The sequence below is a fragment of the Zingiber officinale genome, chromosome 1B, assembly GCF_018446385.1.
Source record: "Zingiber officinale cultivar Zhangliang chromosome 1B, Zo_v1.1, whole genome shotgun sequence".
NCBI lineage: Eukaryota > Viridiplantae > Streptophyta > Magnoliopsida > Zingiberales > Zingiberaceae > Zingiber > Zingiber officinale.
The window spans coordinates 13,137,342-13,163,197 of record NC_055986.1 but is presented as its reverse complement, the minus strand read 5'-3'; positions in this window follow the sequence as shown (position 1 = coordinate 13,163,197).

Sequence of the window (25,856 nt, the reverse complement as noted above, 5' to 3'; positions counted from 1 at the left end):
CTCTGGCTGACGGTGAGGAGCCCAAATTTTCCCTAGCAGCGATTTTGGAGGTAAGTACCATACCTAGCTGGGGATTTTGGACTTGATCTTGCTAGAGTGGTGTTGATTTGGGAGTTAGGTGTCCGAAGGTAGAAGATTTGCAAGATTCCATCCACCACGATACTATTCGCTGGAGTTTTCCTTCGCCCGATCGTTCATCACCTCCGACTAGTGGAGAGAAAGAGGTAAGATGCTCAGGTTGTTCTAGAAATTTGGTTGTTGTTTGGATGTCAATTTCTTGAGCTTCATTTTGATCTAGACAGTGCATTGTAGGGCGTTTCTTGATTTCCAACAGCTACCTCTGTCCCGACAGCAAGTTATCTTTGCTATGGATTTTTTGGGCTATGGATTAAGGTAAGAAGTAGGGAAATTGGGTTGTATTGTTGATAAATTAGGTATGTGTTGAATTGGAGATGATATGGATTACTAGATGGTTAGTATATCACTAGTTGATACATGATTAGTGTGATTGAATAGTTAAATGTAGGTTTTGATCTTAGATGTAGATCATGGTTGGATTTGATTATTTTAGATGGATTATGCTTATTGCAAGTTCTAATTCGTATGGATTAGTTAAAGTCGATTGAGGAGTTGGATGATCCAATTAGAGTTTATAATTGGATTTGGATTTATGTTAGCTTCTCGAGGATTTGATTTAGCTAATTTATTTATATGTAATTAGCTAAATCTGGATACCATGTATTACAGGACTGATTCGAGACGAGCGTCTTGACGTTGGATTTGATTGGATTGGACCTGCTATTGGAGGCGGGTACCTTGAATTATCTTTGATAATGTCATGTTGATATGTTTAGTAGGTTATAGCCTTTAGTAATAATTATGTTTATCCTTGTTTCGATATGTCGCTACCGGATACCTGTTATATGCTTGTTAGCTCACCTATTATGCATTTTATGTTAGTACTACATGATTATATTGTTCATTAGTGTACTTATTTATGTTCAGGACCTAGGTTTTATTTATACCATACTTGTCTTGTGTACCTTAGATCTTCGGATATGACTTATTGATACTAGTGTACATTTTATATATATGTATTTAGGGTTTATACATGCATTTTAGGATTGCATCACATGCTCTCTTCATTACCGCCTGTTGAGCATGCACATGTCTCACCATGGATTGTTTGGTCCGCATGGCTTCAGCAGCACGCGCTCGGTGGTGGGGGGGTAGTGTGTAGGCGTGGTAACACGATCCCGCCATCAGAGATGAGAGCATTGCGCTCCCACTTATGATTTGGGGTAGGAGCATGTGTACTCCAAGATCCGTCCACTCACTCATCGGAGTAGTGACATCAGTGCACTTGTCCTGTACCCCTCGGTCTCACCATTGTGTGTGAGAGGGTGACGTCCGGGGTGACCATGTCATTGGCATCATATGCATTGATGCATTTATTGATTGTGTTTGTTGCATTTATATATCGCATTTGGATGGATGCATATGTTTGACATGCATACAGGATTTATGATACTCTCGGTCCGACGACTATTACGATAGGAGGACCGTGACTCTTCACCTTTTCTATTGTGCATTTCATTTGTCCAGACTATAGTTTATCTTTATGGTTTACTATACATGTATGTCACGAATCTGTTGTTGAACTCACCTGACACTATCTTTTCGTGCAAGAGTGTGGTGGTATCACTGCAGTGCTGCTCCCCAGCACATTAGAAGACTAGTTCCGCATTTTTTATTTTTATCTTGGTATATATGTACGTATTTGACTTTGGTTGTTTGTGTTGTGTGGTTGTGTGATGTAAGCCTAGCCTAGTAGTCTTTGTTTATAGTTGTATGTGTTTTCTATTGGATTTCCGTTGTGATTGTTTTGGACAAGTCTATTAAATAATTTGTATTTTTGTATCAATTTTATCAAACTCATATAACTGCGTGGTTGTGTATATATTCCACCGCTTGTGGCTTATATTATGTCTTCAGAAATGTTTGATTGTCACCCGTCAGGGGAGGTGCTGCACATCTCAAATTTACTTCAGTATACATGTTATAGAAGTCAATCTCTCTATTTCTTCATCGTGGGTATTAGATACCGGATGTGCTTCTCACATTTGTACTAATGTACAAGCGCTGAGAAATAGCAGGGCATTGACGAAGGGCGAGGTAGACCTACGAGTAGGCAATGGAGCACGGGTTGCTGCTGTTGCTATAGGGACTTACTTTCTATCTCTGCCCTCTGGGCTTGTACTATAATTAGATGAATGTTGTTATGTGGCTGCTCTTACTAAGAACATTATTTCAGTTTCTTATTTGGACAAGAAAGGTTTTTCATTTATAAAAAAAGAACAAATGTTGTTCAGTTTATTTAAATGATATGTTCTATTGTAGTGCACCTCTGATTAACGGACTCTGTATTCTAGACTTAGAGAACCCTATCTATAACATAAATACCAAAAGGTTCAAATCAAATGAAATGAACCAAACCTATCTCTGGCATTGTCGCTTAGGTCATATAAATGACAAATGCCTATCCCAGCTCCATAAAGATGGTTTGCTGGACTCATTTGATTTTGAATCATATGAGACATGCGAGTCATGCCTACTGGGCCAGATGACCAAGACTCCCTTTAGTGGACACAGCGAGAGAGCGGCTGACTTATTAGGACTTATACATAGTGATGTATGCTGACCTTTCAATGTCGCTGCTAGAGGTAGTTATAGGTACTTCATTACATTTACTGATGACTTCAGTAGATATGGTTATGTGTATTTGATGACACATAAGTCAGAATCCTTTGAAAAGTTCAAAGAATTCAAGAATGAAGTGCAAAACCAGCTTGGCAAGAGTATTAAGATACTTTGATCAGATCGAGGTGGAGAATACCTTAGCTATGAGTTTCGTGACTATCTAGCTGAGTGTGAGATTTTATCTCAACTCACTCCTCCTGGAACACCACAGTGGAATGATGTATCCGAAAGGAGGAATCGTACCCTATTAGATATGGTGCGATCTATGATGAGTCACACAGATCTTCCTATGTCTCTTTGGGGCTATGCTCTAGACACAGCAGCCTTTATATTCAACCGAGTTCCATCCAAGGCTGTGATAAAGATACCATATAGGATATGGACTGGGAGAGATGCCCAGGTGTCTTTTATGAGGATTTGGGGTTGTGAGACTTAAGTTCGACGTCAAGTCTTAGACAAACTGGGACCCAAATCCGATAAGAAATTAAGGGATATTACTTCTACATTCCCAGTCAACACAAAGTAGTTGTGGCTAAAACTGGGGTATTTTTAGAAAGGGATTTTGTTTCTAGAAAAACTAGTGGGAGTACATTCGATCTTGAAGAAGTTCAAGATATTGACCATAGCATTGAAGCCTCGATGGAAGTTGAACTGGAACCATAAAGTGTTGTGGATGATGTTGTCCCACAAGGAGTTGAGGAACAGCAACCAGTTCAAGTAGACCTACCTCTTCACAGGTTTGATAGGGTAAGTCGTCAGCCTGAAAGATATTCATTTCTCTTGTCTGACCATGATGACGTTGTGCTCATTGAGGATGAGTCTACCTCTTATCAGGAAGATGTGATGAGACCAGATTCTGAGTCATGGCTAGAAGCCATGAGATCCGAAATGGAATCCATGTACACCAACCAAGTATGGACTTTGGTTGATCCACCTGAAGGGGTGAAACTCATTGGGTGTAAGTGGGTCTTTAAGAGAAAGACTGACATGGATGGACTTATATATAAGGGTTGTCTGGTAGCTAAAGGTTTCAAGCAAATTCATGGTATTGACTATGATGAAACCTTTTCTCCAGTAGCGATATTTAAGTCCATTTGGATCATGTTTGCTATTGCAGCGTACCACGATTATGAGATATGACAGATGGATGTCAAAACCGTGTTTCTGAATGGAAACCTGCTCAAGGATGTGTACATGACACAACCTGAGGGTTTTGTAGATCCACAGCATACTGGTAGAGTATGCAAGCTGCATAGGTCTATTTATGGACTAAAGCAAGCTTCTCAGAGCTGGAATCTTCGATTCGATGATGCAATCAAACAGTTTAGTTTCATCAAGAATAAAGATGAGCCTTGTGTCTACAAAAAGGTTGTAGGGAGCATAGTTGTCTTCCTTGTATTGTATGTGGATGACATACTACTCATTGGGAATGACATCCCTTTGCTGCAGTCTGTAAAGACTTGGCTAGGGACTTGTTTCTCAATGAAGGACTTAGGTGAAGAATCCCACATTCTAGGCATAAAGATCTATAGAGATAGATCTAGGAAATTGCTTGGCCTAAGTCAGAGTACATATATTGACAAGGTATTACTATGGTTTGCCATGCAGAACTCCAAGAAGGGATTTCTACTGATGTCACATGGTATGAGTCTTTCGAAGACTCAAGGTCCCTCTTCTAGAGAGGAGAGAGACCGCATGGATCAGATCCCTTATGCTTCAGCCATAGGATCTATCATGTACTCCATGCTATGTACTCGTCCTGATGTCTCGTATGCTTTGAGCATGACGAGCAGATACGAAAGTCACTGGATAGCGGTCAAGAATATTCTTAAGTACTTGAGAAGGACTAAAGAATATTTCTTAATATATGGAGGCGATGACGAGCTAGCTGTAAAGGGTTACAGTGATCCTAGCTTCCAAAGTTCGTGTTTTGCATAAATGGTGGTGCTGTGAGCTAGAAGAGTTCGAAGCAGGACACAGTCGCTGATTCTACAACAGAGGACGAGTATATTGCTGCATCAGAAGAAGCAAAGGAGGCAGTTTGGATCCGCAAGTTCATTACTGAGCTTGGGGTGGTTCCTAGGATAGCCGATCCGACAGAGCTCTATTGTGACAACAATGGAGCAATTGCACAGGCTAAGGAACCTCGCTCACACCAGCGGACCAAACACATACTACGACGCTTCCATCTCATTCGAGAGATCATCGATAGAGGAGATGCGAAGATTTACAGAGTACCCACAGAGGCTAACATCGCTGATCCCTTGACCAAGGCTTTAGCACAGAGAAAGCATGATGGTCACACTAGGTCATTGGGCCTTAGAGCCTACACTGATTGACACTAGTGCTAGTGGAAGATTGTTAGTTAGAGACCTAGAGCTAATCATATGATGATTATTGCATGGACTCATTGTATCATATTCCTATATATATAAAGGCTTTTGTTTTGGTTATTATACTTACTTGTATTGGTGCCAAATAACTAAGTATAATAGCATCCTTGAGTAGAAGGTTTTTACGTATATCAATTGATTGGTTGAATCGATAGTGAGATGATATAGGGAACGCTACTCTTAATCATTCCTAGTCAAGTATTAACATTCAGGGACAATGTTAATGCGATGAGACTAGCATGTAAGTCAACTCGATGACTTGATCTCACAAGTCATGAATATAGAGATATCAAGTTGACACATGGGTATGCATTGGAGAATTTATACTGAATAACCCGCCATGAGAAAGTATCATGGATCGTTATATGAGTGTCATATACTTTCTCATGTGGCTATTAGTATGACTACTAGTCCTTGGACCTGAAGTCACCATGGTTCCCTACATAAGGAGTTGCATACTTTAGCTTCGTCAAACGTCACCCGTAACTGGGTGGACTATAAAGGCGATTACTGGGTATGTAACAAATTATGCAGAGGGATGTGAGTGATGTAAATGGGATCTATCCCTCCTATATGACGGGAGTGACATCATTATTCTTGATAGAGTGAGACCACTAAGTGCATGGTCATGCCCAAATGAGTCAATATAAGATATTGAGCTCATTTGATTAGAGTGAGTCTACTTGGAGTTCAAGATTTAAATTGATTAGAGGATGACACGGTCTATGCCTCACATTGATCAATCTAGATGTCAAGGATAGAAGGACATTGTCATATATTGTGAAGAGTCATAATTAGTAGTCACAACGTAATGTTGGATCTCAACATTCTTGTAACTTGGGTAGTAATGATGTGTTGTTAGATACCGCTCATTACTTATGCTTCTAAATGAGTTTAGGAGCATTGCCAATGTTACAAGAACCTATAGGGTCACACACAAAGGGCAATTAGATGGAGATTCGGTTCATATGATGAACCAAGAGGATTAGGTTCATGTGATGAACCAAATTGGATTAAGAGTAATCCAAATTAGATTAATTGAGTAAGACTCGATTGAGTTAGACTTGAGTTAAGACTCAAGTGAGGCTAGACTTGAGTTAGACTCAAGTGAGGCTAGAGTTGAGTTAGACTCAAGTGAGGCTTAATGATGATATTCATTGAATTTTGAATTCAATGATAAATGGAATTCAATATGAATTCTAGATTCAAATTTCAAATGAGTTTCAAAATGGCCATTTAATAAAGAATGAATATTCATTAAATATTCATTAAGGCTCATTAATGAGGCTCATTAAAGGTATTAATGAGCATTAAGTATTTTCATTAGATGAAAATACTTAAGCCATTTTTTTACTCTTATTTTGATAATTGATCATTATTATTCCTCCTTGCTTCTTCTCTCCCTCTCCTCCTCCTTGACCGAAACCCTCAAAGAGTGCTAGCACACTCTAAGGTTTCTTCTCCACCTAATTGTTCGTGTGGATACACATAGAGGGGTGTTCACTTGACACCCTTGAGATCCGGCATCTTCTTGGACGAGCGGGATAAGCGAAGGGCTTCGCATCAAAGGTATAAACTCCTAAACATGTAGATCTAAAGTAGATCTAGGATTAGAAAACACGTACATGAAAATTTTAATATTCGCACGGATCCGGTGGCATGGGATTTCGGGGTTTCCGCAACGCAAAAAAGCGGTTTTTACGGCCCGAAAGACCCTACACAACCATGGATCAACAAAATAGGTATGAATCATTTCCTAATACTTTTAATGCTAATTGGATGGATAATTCATGTTTCAAGTATGAAAATGCACAAGGACAATTTATTGAGTCATATCCAGTCTATCAGAATTCATATGGGTTTCAAGAGGTTTCAACATCGTTATTGTCACATCCTTTTCAACAAAATGATCTTCAAATTGAAGAGTCAACATGGAAATTAAAGGAGATTATGCAACAAATGAGTGAGCATCAAGAGCAGCAATTCTCAAGGATACAGAATATACAGAATCAGTTGGATCAAATCGCATCATCCATTATTCAGTTATAAACACAAAGCGACAGTGAGGAGGTGGATTATGGAGCTTTTGTCAGGCCTGACACTGCATCTACTACTTCACTAGATTCTTTAAGTACTTTTTATTGTTGTGATGATGTAGTTGATCATACTTTTGATTCTACTGATATTGTTACTTTAGATGTTGGAAATGATGCAGGTATTTATGTTGAAGATGATTCAAGTGTAGAAGAATGCTTACTGGAAGCATTAACTCAAGAATCACCAAGAATTGAGGATGTAAGTGTAGGGACTTGTGCTATGGAGCCAAGCACCCAAGAATCACTACATGAAGTTGAACATTCATCAGAACCAGAGCTTGAACCATTACTTGATGAGGAAGAGGTAACAATCATCACTCCAGGTACCTTTCAACAGAACAAGGTCAGTATTTCTTGTGATATATCAGAAAATTTAATAGAGGTACCATTCATTGATTTTGTTAGATGTGATTCATTGCTTGATAAATTTTCTACCAACACTAATATCCTCCTATTCTTTTCTCATTCCATATGTGAGTGGGAGAGGTTTTCTTTGATTGATGTTGTAGGAGAACATAAGCTTCCAGAGTGAATACTTGAACTGAATTGCCTCAAACCTCTAGAAAGAATTTTGAAAGGAAAAATGATTAATAAGAAGAATTTGAGTGTAACCAAGATTACTCCACTTCTGGGGTGGTTTCTTCTTTTAAACCTTCTTCAACCGCCCGGAATTAAGGGGAGTTTGTTCCTTGCTTTTATTTCTTACTTATGCATTTATTTAGTTTAATACTTTACAATTGCATTTTTCTTTTACACTTTGCATTTTGTTTAGTATACATAGCATGCCATTTAGAATAAAAGTCTTCATAGAATTGTTTTGTAATATTTTTAAGATGGTAAAAGTTTCTTAAATTTGATCATCAAGTTTAGGTCATGTGACATGATTGGATACTCTACTTACATGATATTAGTTAGTGTGGAGGTGAATTCCATTTTGATCAATTGAGCATGATTGTATATAAATTACCTAGAGAGGACCACTTTAGCCTATACTTTATTATTCTTTTGTGTGGCATGCACTCACAACAATTGAAACTCTAGAACTTGCTTAACTTCTCTTCAAATCACAATAGCATATGTGTGCATGGAGATGAAGGATAGTTTTTGTTTTTGTTCCCTCATTATTTCCCATTTCTTTCCTCACAATTATCTTTAAGCATTCTCATCTAGAATTCTAACTTTTGATCACCTTTGCTTGTCATTCTTCTATTGAGAGTTTGGTTGAATTCTTGATGAGTTAGATTGCCAAGATGGATTAAGTTTTAAGTGTGGGGGAGGGGATGATGAGAAGATAATTTTTGGAAGCATTAGAGATTTTGCAATGGTCTATGGGGATTGATTCATTTTCTTTGATTTTGATTTTGTTGGTGGAATTCTTGGTACACTATGATTTCTCTACGTGAAGAAAGGATTTAGTCCACTCAAGTATTTGCTATTTATGGATGGCTATCCCTGGATTCTAAAAAAAAATAGTGAAGAAGGTTTGGAATCGATGTGCCAATTTTGTGCCAACTTCCTCCTTAAATTCTCAAATCATTGAGAAATTCAAGTGAATGTAATGTATTGCTCAATGACAAATGGTGTGTCATTCTTTCCAAGCTTTCACTGAATTGAAAATATGGATTGTCATGAGATCTGAAAATTAAAAAAAAAAAGGACTTGGAAATGCAAAATTTAAGATCTTCAAGTTTCAAAATTGCTGCTATGGTTTTTTTTTCTTAAATATGCCATGTGGTAAATTTTGTTGCAAGCTTCTAAACAGAAAGAGTTCAAGTGGACCTGATTTTCCATTATCATGCTTACCATGAGTAGATGAATGGATGCAATTTCAATGGTACTGATATTCTAAGCTATTAATGCTTGAAATTAAAATCTGGAAACCAGAATTCAGAAATCAGTTGCATTTCTGGATGTTACATTTGACATAATTTCTTGATTTAGAATTGAGTCCATGAATTGTAGAATTTAATTGGATCCTAGAAGTTTCCTGGCTGTTGAAAGTAGAATCATGATAATTCTTTAGAGCATGATCAGTGGGCATATAATGCTGGGAAACAAGAATTGAAAGCTGCTGTAGATTGCTGAAGCTGAATCCAAGGATTAAAATTGATTGTATTGAGTTGGTACCTCATTAGTAGAAATCCTGTAGCTGAATTTGCTAGGTTGGAATTTCATAAATGAGCTAATTTCTGAACTGAAGATTCAGGAGTTGCTGGATTGCAGAATGAATCTTAGTATTTTCCATTCTGGTGCAAGAGTAAGCTTCCAATCTGCAATAAGCTACAAGTGAGACCCTGCCAATGAATTCAGAAAACTGAATCAGTAGGAAATAGTACCTAACTTCTAAATTTAAATTGTTGTAAATGATATCTGGGCTAATAAATTCAAACAGTTCTTATCTTGAATTATGTGGCAGAGTCAAGGAATTCCAACTAGAGGATTGGATTGCAGTGGTCGAGTTGTATGGCAATGATGAAGCAAATGAGAATCGATCTGACAAAGATGAGTAGCATTATGCAAGAAAAGAACTAGTATATGATGAGTTCAAAGGAAGGACAGGCTAAAGGTTAACAGATGTTGAATTGCTGGAATTGTGTGCAAGCTGCAGGACTAAAATCTGGAACAATGACATGCTTGATACAGGAAAAAATAGAAAGAGTCTGTAGAATGAAGTGTTGAAAGAAAAAAAAAACTCAGAATCAGTGTATGAATTAACCTGTTATGTACCAAGAAGCCTTTTGTTCTGTGATGATTAGTAAGATCCCAAGAAACAAAACTCACTAATACTTACTAACCTAACATTTGGAATGAATAGAACCTTTCTTTCCATTTGATCAGAATTTCTAGAAAAGAGAAACTGAGTTAACAGAAAGGAACAGAATTTACTTTTATGACAGTGTTTGGAGAAGTTTCAGTTCAGCTCTATATGATTTGAACTTAAGCTACCTTAGGCTTCCAATTCTGAAACTTATGCAATGATTCTAAATTTACAAATTTTGGTTCAGTATGAAGATGAAGAGTGTGATTGAAAATTGGTTGATTTCAAAACCAGTTTAGTATGTTAATGGTGACTGAATTTGAAGAAGGAAAGAATGCTACATAAAGGTGCAGTCTACGCTGTAATCAAGATGTACTAACACATTTAGAATCCATTTTGGAGTAGTACCAGTCCAGTAAAACCATAAACCTGCAGAAATGGAATTTGCAAGAGATGTATCAATTTCATCAAGACTGAACCAAGATGTTGATTCTAGCTCCTGATCAGTACTAATCTGAATTTATTGACATATTAAACTGAAGTTTTGATGAATTGAGCTGAAGTAACGTTAAAATTCTAAATCTGAAACTAAATAATTAAGCTGCAGATTTCTGATAGTCAATAGGTCTAAAAAATGTTTATCATTGCCAGTCAATAGGTCTAAAAAATGTTTATCATTGCCAGTTTGTGCCAAACTTATTGAGCAACTTCCAGATGAGTGAAAGATTCATGTTAAATTTTTGCTCATTTATTAATAATGGTGTTTCTAATTGTTTTTGTATAAAGATTTTAATCCAAGCTTCTATCAATGAAGGACTAATTTCAGAAATGGTGGAAAAACAGTCAACTAATGCTTAGTATTGGTAGAATTCTGGAAGATGAATGTCTGAATTTTGGTTTCCAGATTCCAGTTTTATTGGTTACCAAAATAGGAGCAGATATCAGAATAGGATGGCTTCCATTTGGAACTAGATTTCATTAGAAAAAAAAAATGAGTGAGACAGAAAAAAAATGAAGTTATTTTTGAACTCACAAAACAGTTTATGAAGTCTGACTTCAGGAATTGATGAAGTTTAGTAATGAAATGGTGCCAATCTTTCAACATAATTGTTGACAAGAAGTTTACCGAAATTCCTTATTGTTCAGAGCTAAATGATGTTTGTTTCCAAGCTTCCTATTATTCTAGTTCCAGATGAGAATCTGAAGTGATGAATTTATAGGTGTCTCTGGACTATGGAGATGTGTTACCTACTTCCTATTTCTAGGCAAAAATAAAATCAAGCATTGCTGTAAAGAAAACCAACCATTAGTGAAAGTTGTATCTGCTTAATTGAATTCTGTAGGATCTAAATGAAGTTACTTTGAAATCTTAGAATGCTAGTTACTGAGTTCTTAAAATTACAGAATACATTTTGTAAGAAATCAGAGTCTGATTTCTGAATCTGTTGCTGAAATTTTGAACAGAGTGCAGAATTTTGCAGAATAATGAATGAAGCAGTTCTGTGCTAATTTGGAAATGAATTGTGCTTGGAATTCTTTCGAGTATGCATTGACAGGGATCTTAAGAAGCAAGATGAAGAAGTATTGGAATTTTTAGTGGCTAAACGATTACAAGTTGATAAATCTACTGAAATCTGCACCTTGCTAAAATTATGTAGAAAATGCTGAAATCTGCACCTTGCTGCATGAAATGGAGTTTTAAGCAATTCATTTAAACCTGAGGTGGATAAATCCATTGAGTTTCTGCTGAATTAGTTTCTAAAACCTGAACCTTATACTCTGAAAAATATCAGAAGTAGTAATTTACTAATGCTGATGGGAAATGGAGAAGGGTGCTAGTTTCGAGTGTTTTCCCATTCATCATATACATCAGGAATTTAGTGGATTGAGAAATGTGGGCATGTTGAGCATAGCAACTCAAAGAGCTTGACAGAACATATCAGTTGCTGGAATTCAAGTGCATGAGTTGCTGATTAACAAATGTTGAATTGCTGGAATTCTATTTCTGTGATGATCACATAACATTTGCAAAGTCTACATCTATTCTGATCAGTGTGCTCAAGAGGGGGGCTGCTGCTGGAGTCAATCTTTTGAAAGGAATGAAGATAACTGGATGAAGAGTTATGTAGCTAGTCAATGAGAAACTCAAAATTCTGGAATTGGAATGAATTAGCTGTAGTCGAATATGATGCTATCTCAAACTAGTTACAATTTGAACTTGAATTCCTGCATTACATAGCCAATTGACAACTTAATTCTGAATGATTTGAACCAGAACTTCCTTGTATTCCAATTTTTGAAACTGGAATTTTCTAAATCTCATTGATTCTGATTTCTGAAACTTCAGAACCACAGAAAAAAATAATAGAAATAAAGAAAGAATGCAGAAGTTGCTGTTGGATCGTGAAACATTGATAGAGGGGGGGGGGTGAATATCAATTCGAAAAGACAGCGTTAAAAAGAGTTAAGCGCAGCGGAAAAAAAATTTTAGACAAATGGACACGATGTTTTTTACTTCGTTCGGAGCCTGTGACAACTCCTACTCGAAGGCCCGTACTCCGTGAATACTTTCGTTGGGCAATCACTAGCAGTTCGAAAACTATTACAATTTAAAGTACAGGAATGCTAATGAAAATAAAGCAAATACCGACAAGAATTAAGGAAAAAGGAAAGGAGCGTATTGTCGGATCTTTGTTAGCGTCGCAGGAGCGCAGAGCAGTAGAGCAAGCAGTGGAAGACTTTCTTTTCGTTGTTCATTGTATTTCCAGCTCTGCCTCCGCCCCATCTTTTATATGAAGCTCGGGGCGCCCTGGATCCCTTCCGGGCGCCTTGGTGAGACGTGGCAAGTCCAACCAGCGAGCTCCAAGTGGAGACGCATGATCAGGATAATTTTTGCCTCCAGGGCGCCCGGGTGCCTCCAGGGCGCCCGGGTGCCTCCCGGGCGCCCGGACCACCTTTTTCCAGCAAACAGCTTTCCTGCAAAATAAGGTTAGTCCGAGACAAATAGAAAATAAATTAAGTATGAGTTAGCAAAATAAGAAATATGACTTAGATTCCGTCTTTCCGAGACCGGAATCTAGTCACGATCTCGACTTAGATATCCGAAATGGATCTAAGCCAGATCGACGCCTAATGTTCCCTTCCCGGGAACGCGTCCTCGCAGTCACTCCCCTCCAGTGACTTACCTCACTTACCTGCCAGACGTCTGGTCAGCCCGTCGACCCGTCGACCCGTCTGGACTTCTCGCCAAGCGTCCGGTCAGCCCGTCGACCCGCTTGGACTTCTCGCCAGCTATCCGGTCAACCTGTCGACCTAGCTGGACTTCTCGCCAAGCGTCCGGTCAGCCCGTCGACCTGTTTGGTCTTCGTGCCAAACATCCGGTCAGTCCGTCGACCTGTTTGGACTTCTCCTGCACACTCGATCAAAGTGTCAGAGAACAACAAACTAACTTAACCTGATTTGTCATTCATCAAAACCTGGGTTAAATCGTTAGTGCTAACCGCACCAACAGTTGCTATTTTGTAAAAGTTACTGATTTTTAAGGAAAAGAGTTATTTATTCTCGATGATTCAAGTACCAATTTGATTTTTGCAGAGAAAGGAAAGAAAAGCAAGAAGTCTAGAAAATGTGTAGCATTTACAGTTGTGCCGAGTTCTTGTGCAACTCTCTAATTAGTGAAAGATTCAAGTTAAATTCTTATTTATTTATTGTCAAATGGTTTTTCTAATTGTCCAAGTGTTCTACAGATTTAAACTTGTATCGACTCAAATTTTGAAACTGAAGATCAGAAATCAGAATGTAGAATCCATTGTGCAGTTTTATTTCTAGAACTCAAGCATGATTTCTGAAATTGGTCTTGAATTTCATATTAGAGTGTTCAAATATGAAGTTGGTGGAGATGCTAAAATCATTAAGGAAGTATCAAGTAGCCAGATCAAGAACAGTAAAAAATAGAGATGTTGTATAAGAATTCTGTGAAGCTTGATCTTTATCCGTAAATCTGCAGTAATTTGGATACTTTGTGTGCAAAGTCTTATTCACAGTGTGATCAATAAAAACTCCAATTGAAGTTCTTGCTTCCCTATTGTCTTCCTTACCAAATTCCTTTGTGGTTCAAAATCTGTAAATCTAGGAAGCTGACTTTTGGATTTTCTAAGACGTTGAATTTTGAATTGGATCTATGAAGCTTTCCAACTTAATTGCAATGCATGGAAATCAGAGTTTTGAAGTTTTAGTTATCATATTTATTTTTAATCTCTTTGACATGTTGTTCTGAAATTTTGGACAGAAAATGACAGGAGCAATAATTCTGTGCTGTTATGACCTGCACCAATCTGAATTCATCCTATCATCTCAGTGCTTAATGATTCATACTTTCCAGTTGGAGTTGTAATGAATTGAGTTAAAGTTATATTGGAATTCCAATTTTGAATTTGCCCAATGTTATGATGGGTATGTTTTCCTATGCAGAGTTCTAAATTTGTTTTGGAGCTTATGATTTGCAGGAACACTCTAGAATTCTACTGATGAGAAATTTTGAGTGAATCTCAGTGTGATCATTGTCCGAGATGGACAATGTTTTAAGTGTGGGGGAGGAATTCTTCTTCACAATTTGAGATTGTTTTAACTTCCAAGTGATGGATTTAAAGTGGAAAAAAATAGTGAAAAACAGTGAAAGAAGAAAAAAAAATGGAAAAATGGCAAATCAAAAGTATCAAAAGTGGAGATAGAGTATCAAGAATCTTGGATTGTCATCAAATTGAAGGAGGGGTTAGCTTGAGATTTTGAATTGGTAATGACAAATGGTATTCATCTCTTTTCACATCAAATTGGTCAACTCATCAAGTATATTCCTCCAATACTCTCATCCTCTCATATACATCATTGAATTATTTTCTTTTGCCTTTTTCATTCACTTTCATTGTTCTTTTTTATTCCATTTCAATTCTTGATGATAAAATCCTTTTGATTCATGTATGCTATGTTTATAGTGGTGGAGAATTAGAAAATAAGCAAGCTTATGGTAGTGAAATATTGTGAGTGACATTGAGTGAGCTCCACTTATATGCATTTTTGAGTGTGAGGGATAGAATAGGTAAAAACCTTGTGAGATTGCAACTTGCTTAATTTTTCAATTGGATTGAAACTACCATACCTACTCATTATTGTTTGCATTGAATTCATGATTATTTGTGGTCTTTAGATGGTCTTAGTTAAATTCCTTTTACTATCTTCTAAGTATTGCTAAGGAATTTTGTGTGGAGATGATTTTTAGTTTTTCTTGACTTCAAGGGGCGTTCAAGAGTAAGTGTGGGGGATTTGATAACCATGATTTTGCTATATTATTTTGATTCATAATGCATGTTTTTTATGGGCTATTCATGGCTTCAACTCACATTTACATTACACTTCATAAATTGCATTTGATCTTGGACTTAATTATAAATTAGCCAATTATCATGATATTTGATGCTAATATTTAATTATTATTTTGTAGGCATCAAAAGGGTCATGGACCCGATTAGATCAAACCACATTTGGGCTCAAATCTAGGGCTAAACAAGTCAATCAAGCTTTGGAGCATTATGGGCCATTCATCCAAGATCAAGTAGATCTGAGTCATTCATTGAAGATCCGGCCCATCCAACCTAATGAGGAGTAGATCTTATCCGTTGATGAAGATCCAGAAGTTTTGATCCAGATCTTATATGTTTTAGTCGTTGATCAAGCCCAGAAACACTCTGGACCGTCCGATCAGATTTGAGGAGGATTTAAATCGCGTGAGAAGCTACAGTGCTTCCTGGGCTCAGCATGTTCGCGATTTCTACACTGTTCACCGTCTTATTCTCCGTGACGCCGAGGCTCCGTTCCACATTCCAGATCCGGGAGTTGAGCTTCTTCTCTGACGGTGATATCGAGCTGCCGGCGTTCATCCTCCGAGATCAGAGAGTGGTAGAAGGGAGGTTTCTTCAGCTGCGATTTTGATTCTGCTTCACCACCGTATACCTGATCGAGGGAGATTCCCGATCGACGTTATTCGCATTCAACAGAGCTTTGAGGGAGGTTTCTTGGAGTTTCTGATCCTTTACCGATTTCCATTCCATAGCTAAGCTAAGTAGATCTGATCAATCGAATTAGTATGGCAATTCACAGAATCTGAGCTTTGTTCTTCGGCTAATGAAGTTACCAGACAGGTGTGAGCTTTGAGGGAGGTTTCTTGGAGTTGTGAGTGCCCCTGGTAATAGTTGGAAGCTTGTTCATTGTTCGTCGGGTGTTTGAAGGGAGGTTTCCAAGATCACCTCTGTTTAATAGCATAGAGGAGAGTTTGAGTTCGGGTTTGGTTGTGGAATGCTTTAGGTTTAGATTTCTTTATCTTTGTCTTTGAATTGTTCATTACCATGCTCAGATCTGAAGATCTGATTTCTTTTCTTTGCAATTTCTTCTTTGTTTCAGTTTTTCGCAAATCCCATTTATGAATTTCTTTTGCAATTTCAATTCTGTTTGAGTTTTTCTACAATCCAAATTTTGTTCAACTACTGGATTAGTTTGCAAACCAGTTTGTGTTTGACATTAGATGTTCTTATTATCATAAGTTCATTAATTTTTTGGTTAATTGGTTAGCAAAGCCCTTGTTTGACTCATTGGATTTTGTTGTGGCTGTTAATGTGCTTAATTGTTAAATAAATCACTTAACCTTCTCATTGTTTACCTCTATTAATATTCTTGATTGAGGTTCTGAATTTAAGTCTTGGTTAGTAAGTTGAGTATTGAATTGGATGGTAATGGTGAATGTAATGTTGATTTCGGGTTGTAATTGTATTTAGTTCTTGAGTTTAATGGCTACTATGAATTTGAATGATTGAATGCTTTATTTCTGTGAATTTGAATGGAAGGAATATCAATTACTCATTTGATGAGATGATGCTTAAGAATCTGAGTTTAATTGTTGTTAACTTGATGAGGTGGAGTTTACCAGGTTTAGATGAGAATGAACCTTCCTAGATCTTATTTTTAATTGCTCTAGTGCACTTTTGGAAATTAGATGTATTTAAGTTGAAATTAGATTTTGATTGGAACCAATTCAAGAATTCACACACACTTATTAGTTATCATTGGAAAAAAAAATATGACTTGGGACTCGTTGCTACAACCCTTGTCTTTATTTTAGTTGAGTTCCTAATCTTAATTAATTTGATGTGCCACGTGACATGCAAAATGGTTAACACCAGTCTGCTCGGTCGATCGTCCATCCCGCTCAGCCTTCAATGAGGCCTCAGTCTCCTTTAGGTTTTGGGCCAACATCGAAAACTCCTTATTTTTTATCTCTAAGTCCTCGATGGCCTGGAGCTTCCTGGCATTGGCCAAATTGAGCTTGGACTCGAAGGAGCTGACCTGTTTATCAAGCCGAGCCAATTGTGTAGCCTGCTCGGCACCTTTGCTCTTCTCTTCCTCTAGCTGCTCGGAGCTCTTATTCAGATCAACTCTTAACTGAACCATCTCAGCATTCATCTTCTTCAGTTGCGCTTGAGAAGCCAATGATTGGCCGCTCAGAGCACGGAGCTGCTGGACTTCATGCTCTAGGTAAGCAAGCCTGTGACATATGGCCAGACTTTCCACCTAATACTACAAAAAATGCTAAGCATTATATAAGCCGAGCGGATGAGAGAAAAAAGGAAAAGTTATATATACCCCAGTGGACATCTGGGTGTGGTTATAAGCCAGTTCCCCTGGAGCTACAATCATCGTACGGGCTCGGGCATCAGCCCATATCTATGCGAGCGACCCTTGTATTCTTATTTGATGCTTGGGGGTGAGGGATACTGGGTCGTCTGAATAGCGGTACTTGTCAGTCGGCAAGTGAATGATTGCCATTATTGATCGCTAACGGCTCGAGTCAGAAGGTGCAGAAGTCGCCCTGCGCCATCGGCAGAAAAGGGGGCATAAAAGCGGTCGGTGGTGCACAGATTGTCTCTTGAGGCAGCCTGGACAGTGAAGGTGTCCGGTTGGAGGACAGGGACGCAGGGAGTTCCCCAAGGCCCTGCTCAAGAGGTGGAAGAGAAGTATCACCCCGCTCGGATGGGGGTCGGGAGCTGACCGTGGTGGGGGTCTACAGATATGAAGTGGCAGTTCGGGAGGAACTTTTCCCTCGGCGCCTCTTGCGGTGTTACAGGGGAACATCGGAAGTTGCCAACTCCGAAGTGATAGCGATCGGGACCATGGATGACCGTTCAGGCATAAGGTCTGCTATGGCAGCCGTCACATCGCTCGCGGCTGTCCAACTTCCTCCGGCGTCGCTCCCCAACACTTGAATTCTCTCCTCGCCTAACGGATCCTCATGAGAGTCGACCGGCTGCAAGTTGCAGCTCTCCAACTCAGCCATGGCCGTAGCATTGATCTCTGCGTCCACGAGTTTGGCTTTGCCGGCCAGACGTGCGTGCAACTTGACTTGAGCTGCAAAAGAAAAAGAGAAATCAATTATATTCAAAAGTTAGACTAAGAAGGAGCATACCTAGGCTGGATGGAAGCCTTGTACGTATCGGGCTCAGGCCAAACACATAGAGGACACCCTCCAGTAACAACTTGTGTATATGGTATTTCTGACCGGCCAAGCTGGAAGCTACATGAAGGTAGTCCGAGCGACTCTTGTATTTCTTGAGCTCTGGAGGGTTCGGCACCTCTAATTGCCACCTGGTCGGGAAGTTTGGCCGCTTGAGAAATCGAACAAAGAAGTAGTAGTCCTTCCAATGCTTGTTGGAGGACGACATCTTGTCAAAGAAGACTAGGCCCACTCGAGCTTGGAAGAGAAAAGACCCTGGCTCGGATAATTAGGGATAATAGAAATAGTGAAAGAGCCGAGGAGTAAGGGGAATGACGTGCAGGCGAAACAAAATGATGACCCCGCAAAGCAGCCGAAAGGAGTTCGGCACTAATTGATGGAAAGAAATATGAAAATATTTGTAAACTACAGAGAAGAAAGGGTGGATCGGGAATCGTAGACCGGCAGTAAATTGGTCCCTAAAGAAGCATACAAAACCCAGAGGTGGCTCGTTCGGGCGATAAAAAGCCGAAGGAAGACTGATTTGATAATTAGAGGAATTTTAAAGGAAGCTCTCAAACTCTCAACATCACCTCCGTCGATCCTGAACTCGATAGACGTGTACCAGAGCCCAGGGACAAAGACAGGAGGTTGAGAAGAGCTTGCCATCAGAAATGAACGTCGACGAGAAACAATGAAGAAGTTTGATTAAAAGAAAAGACACTAAGAAAAATGAATAGATCCGGCTGAAGGGTACAGAGAGCTTACTAGAGGAAGGGTGCAGAGAGCTTACTAGAGAGATTGCTACGAGCACCAGAAGAGCATAGTGTCGTTGGAAAGTTTGAAGATGGAGATGCAGAGTGAGGAAGGTGATGATGCACGCGAGGTTTATAAACCTCAAGGTAGATTGACCTCAGTCGTCCGATCTAAAGCTACGGAAACTTAGAAGAAGATCCCATCTTTGATTTTGAAAAGGTGCACGCCTCGTTGTGAGAGAATATTCATCTGTCACATCGAGCATGCGACGACAGTGAGGGGCACGTGTCCTTCGGTCATCGGATAGCATTTAATGAGCTTAATCAAAAAGATATGACCGTGTGCTCGACCATAACTATCATGTATTTACACGGTCTTCAAGAAATCTGGATGACTTTAGCCAAGACTGAACTCATTCGAGGACGCGTAAGGAAAGGGAAAACATGTGCCAAGTGTTGTTGCTCAGTGTCTCGATCGGCACAAAGAACGGGTCATAGGGTTGAACCCAGCAATGGTAAAGTAAAGCTGAGCGACGTTGGCTTGTTGGCCGATCAAGGATTACAGTCCGATCGGACACTATAGCAATTGGTCCGAACGGGCCTCAGAGTCGCTAAAGACACATCTTGTCTAGTCAGTCAGACTTACAACCTCCTTCTACTAGACTTAAAGGGGAGTCTTATGATATGGTGATAATAAGGAGCCTACCTGACACGAGTCAATCACCATAGTGTAGGTCAAAGAAAAGGCGGTCAACGCCAGGGCTTAAGCAAGGCTCGGTTGCACCCGAGTGGGAAGCGGTTCATCGACCGATCAGAGGGATCATTGTCCAGTCAGCTATCTGAGTAAATCAGTGTCTGGTCAACCCGGTCAATAGGAGAGCAAGCTGAGCGGGCCAGGAGCCCGAGCCGAGTGAGCCACCCGTCCAGCTCGAGGTATGGCGTTGGCATAAGTACACATAATGATCTGATAAAATAATAAAAGAGAAAAAGATAGATAATTAATAAGGGAAAGAGAAAATAAAAGAGAACACTTCGTCTATCATTAAACAATAAGAAGTCAAGACAAAGATGCTTTCTATCGATAATTAATTTCATTAAACAGGGGAAGATGGAGGGTCACTGAGAAAGGTATAAAGGAGTATGCCAGGTATGAAAAAAGGCAAGATTCACCTCTGTCCCTAGTAATCTCACTTTTTCTTCTCCTGTTTCTAACTTGAGCGTCAGAGGGCCAACGCCAAGTGTTGGGGTTGCAAGGTTGCAAACATAGTCTCATATTGAAAACACATGGAAAAGATCATGGGTTTATAAGAGAAAGATATCTCCATTGGCATGAGGCCTTTTGGGGAGAGCCCAAGAGCAAAACCATGAGGGCTTAGGCCCAAAGTGGACAATATCATGCTATTGTGGAGATATCTAAATTCTTTTCGATCCAACAAGTGGTATCAGAGCCCGGACTGCCAGAAGGTTTAACCGCCGATTGTGCACAAGAGCTATGGTCTGATTGAACCATGTGAGTACAATATTGACCTCGAACAAAGAAAGTGGGGGCTCCTATATTCGGATCAAGAGGACCAAACACCAGGCAGGAAGTCCTAGTAGGTCGGGTGGACCGAGGGGCAGGAAGTCCTAGTTGCGGCTAGGCAAGGAAGTCCTAGTAGGTCGGGTAGACCGAGAGGCAGGAAGTCCTAGTAGGTCGGGTAGACCGAGGGGCAGGAAGTCCTAGTAGGTCGGGTAGACCTGGTGGGTCGAGGATCGGATGTGGGAAGCCCATGGTCCTTTGTTTGAGGGGGGGATTGTTGGGGTTGCAAGGTTGCAAACATAGTCCCATATTGAAAACACATGGAAAAGATCATGGGTTTATAAGAGAAAGATATCTCCATTGGCATGAGGCCTTTTGGGGAGAGCCCAAGAGCAAAACCATGAGGGCTTAGGCCCAAAGTGGACAATATCATGCTATTGTGGAGATATCTAAATTCTTTTCGATCCAACACCAAGGACCCCTTTCTTGGTTTGGTTTTGTTTTGTAGATAGGAGCGAGGTCTTCATTCAGTCAGCGAGACTGCCACATCCCCGACTTTCCAGCTTCACACCTTCGGACAGGATCACCTTCAAAAATAAATATAAATAAAAAACTTAAGTTAATTAAACCTAATAAATATAATATAAACATAAGCTATAACCAAGCATACTACAACTATAAAATAAATCGACATAAATCCAAAACTTAAAATATTCAACAATTCAGGGGGAGGCTTCAAATTAGTTGGCACCTCCAAAAATTATTAACTTACCCAGTTGGGTAATTAGGACTAGTCTAAATAGGAACAAAAGTTTAACCAACGGTACTGGTAAAGTTTTGGATGATAGTAAGTTAGAGAAACTCTATCTATGCATGTCTAGGAAGATATGGCTTCGACCTGGTGCATTTGTCTTAGTGGAACTAATTGAAGCTACCCCTTACGGATCCTAACTAGTTAGACCAAGGTTTTATACTAAGTTCAGTGGATAGAACTATTTGGAAAACTTTGAAGGTTTGGTTACTCTAATGATATCCAGGTGACTCACCATAACCCAGAAGTAAATTGGATAGACAAAATTACGGAAGTGTATCAGAATCCATAGTATGCAGTCAATTCTGGGCAAGATCTTCAATTTACAGATTTTCCTTAGTATCCAGAGAGTTTTGTCGATGAGGAAACAAAACAAAAACCTCATCTGCAAACTGGGACCATAACCCTTATTTATAGAAACATAAGTTTGCCTATTTCTAATTTGACCCCTCAACAAATTAGAAATTATACATGATATCCACATTAATTAATTCATAACAATTAAACCCTTAAGTCATATTCCTTAATCATAAATTTTATCACAATAAATTATGACTTCTTTAATTGATGACATTAGACATTTATAATTAAAATTATGGTCCCAAAATTCTAACAATCTCCCACTGGATCATATGTGTAAACTTATAAATATTAACCTTAATGAGCTCATAACTTTTGTCATCATAGCTGTAGGGTTTCCTTAATAATCTTGTCCATTAATTATATAGACATAGGATCAATGTAGTGTTCATTGTACCTATCATAACTAAACTATCAATGGTCACATACATCAATATAATCAAATGACATAGATCAATTGTGAATATGTGGCATGAAAATTACATGCAAGGTGATCTATTCATGTCAATTTTCAACTGGTCCTCCTTATAACCAAAGTGAGATCAAAACTTTAACTTAAGTTATACAAAGTGTAATGAAATAAACATTGAACTTTATATCTGATCAGATAATCTCCAAATACATATGTTTCATCAACATAACCAAACATATATAGAAAACATATATAGTACAAACTCCCACTAGATCTAGATTTCACCAAATTGAATAACACCCATATGAGTGGTATGCTCATACAAGACATTAGGTGGCAAACCCCTCGTAAAAGGATCTGCTATCATGGAGTTTGTGCTTATGTATTCTATTGAAATTTGTCCACTTTGTACTCTTTCTTAAACAATAAGGAACTTGATATCGATGTCCTTCGATTTTGTCGAGCTCCTATTGTTGTTAGAATATAATACATTTGATCGATTGTCACAAAATAACTTCAGTGGTCTTTCAACCCTTCCTAAAATATGCAGCCCAGTGATAAAATTTTTTAGCCATATTCCATGATTAGATGCCTCGTAACATGCTATAAACTCTGCTGCCATGGTGGAAGAAGCTGTTAGTGCCTATTTGACACTTCTCCAAGAAATAGCTCCACCGGTCAATAGAAAAACATAGCCTGAAGTGGATCTCATGCTATCTTGGCATCCCGCAAAATTAGAGTCAGAATATCCCATTATCTCAAGAGTATCTGACCTCTTATATGTGAGCATGTAATCAATTGTTCTATTTAAATATCTCATTACCCTCTTTGCTGCTTTCCAATGATCCATTCCTGGGTTGCTTAAATATCTGCCCAATACTCCAACAATGTATGCAATATCCAGATGCGTACAAACTTGAGCATACATAAGACTTCCTACAACCGAAGCATAGGGAATTTTTTGCATTTCTTGAGTCTCAAGGCTTCCTTTAGGGCATTGTTTAAGACTAAACTTGCCTCTTTTAGTGACTGGGGTATTACCTGGTTTGCAATCTTGCATGCCAAATCTTTTAAGCACCTTATCGATATAGTTCTTTTGCGATAATCCAAGAATACCTCGAGAATGATCTCTTTATATTTGGATTCATAATACAAAAGAAGCATTACCAAGATCTTTCATTTCAAAATATCTAGATAGAAATCTCTTGGTATCATTTAACATACCTATATCGTTTGTGGCAAGCAAAATGTCATCAACATATAGAATCAGGAAGATATGCTTACTCCCACTGAACTTATGATACACACAATCATCTACCACATTTACCTCAAAACCAAATGAGATGATTATTTGATGAAATTTGTAGTACCATTGATAGGAAGCTTGCTTTAATCCATAGATAGACTTCTTAAGTTTGCAAACCATACTCTTTGAATCTTCTGATACAGAGTATTCTGGTTACACCATATAGATTGTTTCCTCAATGTCTCCATTGAGAAAACCTGTCTTGACATCCATCTGATGGAGTTCCATATCAAAGTGTGCGATAAGTATCATGATTATCCTTAAATAGTCCTTCATTGAAATTGGAGAAAAGGTCTCTTTAAAGTCAATCCTATATTTTTTTAGTATAGCCTTTAGCTACAAGACGTGCTTTATACCTTTCCACATTACCATTTGAATCTCATTTGGTTTTAAAAATCCACTTACAACCAATGGATTTCACACCTTCTGGTAATAGGACAAATTCCCAAATATTATTGTCTTGCATTGATTTATACTCCTCATTTATTGCCTCAATCCACTTTTGAGAATTTGAATCTTGCGTGGCTTGACAAAAGTTGATTGGATCATCCTCTGTCATACCATCATTTTCCTCATGTTCTTGAAGTAGTACTATGTAATCATCTAAAATAGCACTGTTCCTTTCTCTAGTGGACCTTCGTAAAGGCGCTTGTTCTACATACATTGCTATTGGTTGCTACTCGGAAAACCTAGAGGTTCCACTGTACAAAAATTTTGTACAAAGGTCTGAACCTTTTCCTAGCTACCATGTGTTCTTTTAAATTAAATTTTGGATCGCCTGCGGAACTTAACACGTTTGATTCAAAACTTAATCTATTTATTCTTTTAGGTTTTGACTTGGATCTCCTGCGGAACTTAACACGTTTGATCCAAATCACCTAAGTTATTAATTCCATCAAATATTAATTTCCAAAATTGGTTCCCAGTACTGACGTGGCGAGGCACATGGCCTTCTTGGATATGGGAGCAACCACCACCGACTAGACAAAACCTTTTAAGGAAAGCTAATATTTAATTTTCTAAAATAACTTTAGGTCAACCGAAAAGAACAATCAAATCACAAGGAAAAGAAAAACAAAAGAACACTATATCGAAAACAAATTCGAAACACTAGAATCGTATGCCTCTTGTATTTAGTATTATTTCCAAAAATAACTAGTATGATGCGGAAAGAAAAATTACTAGTTATACCTTTTAGAAAGACCTCTTGATCTTCTACCGTATTCCTCTTCTAACCTCGGACGTTGTGTGGGCAATGATCTTCCAAGATGAGAACCACCTAGGCACCTTCTTCCTTCTTCCTTCAAGTTTCGGCCAAGCACAAGAACTTCCAAAGGATGAAGAATTTTCCACCAACCAAGCTCCAAGGGATGCATGCTTTCTCTCCTTCTTCTCCTTCCTTGATCCGGCCACATCCTCCAAGCTCCAAGAGATGATAGATTTCGGCTACAACAAGAGGAGAGAAGAGAAAGGGAAGGGCCGGCCACCACACCAAGGAAAAGAGGGAGAAAATAGAATAGAGTCGTTAGCCTTGAAGCTGTAGGACCGTTAGATTCGATAGAGGGGGGGTGAATATCGATTCGAAAAGTCGAGTAAAAATACGCAGCGGAAAAGTAAATAAACACAGTTGTTTTTACTTCGTTCGGAGCCTTTGACGACTCCTACTCGAAGGCCCGTGGTCCTTGACCACTTTCGTTGGGCAATCACTAACAATTCGAATATAATTACAAAATGAATACAGGGAATGCTAGTTAAACAAAGTAATACCGACAAGGAAATTAACTAACAACCGAAGGAGCACTTTGTCTGAGCTTTGTTGGCATCGCAGTAGAGCAGCAGGACCCGTAGTAGAAGAGTTCTCAGATTGATGATTCTGAAGCTCCTGCCTGGGGCTTCTTTTATATGTTGCTCCGGGCGCCTGGAATGTGACGTAGCTGCTCAAACCGAGATGCTCCCATCCGGGCGCCCGGATCCCTTCCTGGCGCCCGGACCTCCGGGCGCCCGGATCCCCTCCGGGCGCCCGGACCACCTTGTTCCAGAAAACCCCCTTTTCCTACAAAACAAAGTTAGTCCGAGGCAATATATATCCTGCAACATAGATTGTTAGCACATTTTATAATAGTATGAATTAGCACAAATAGTATGACTTA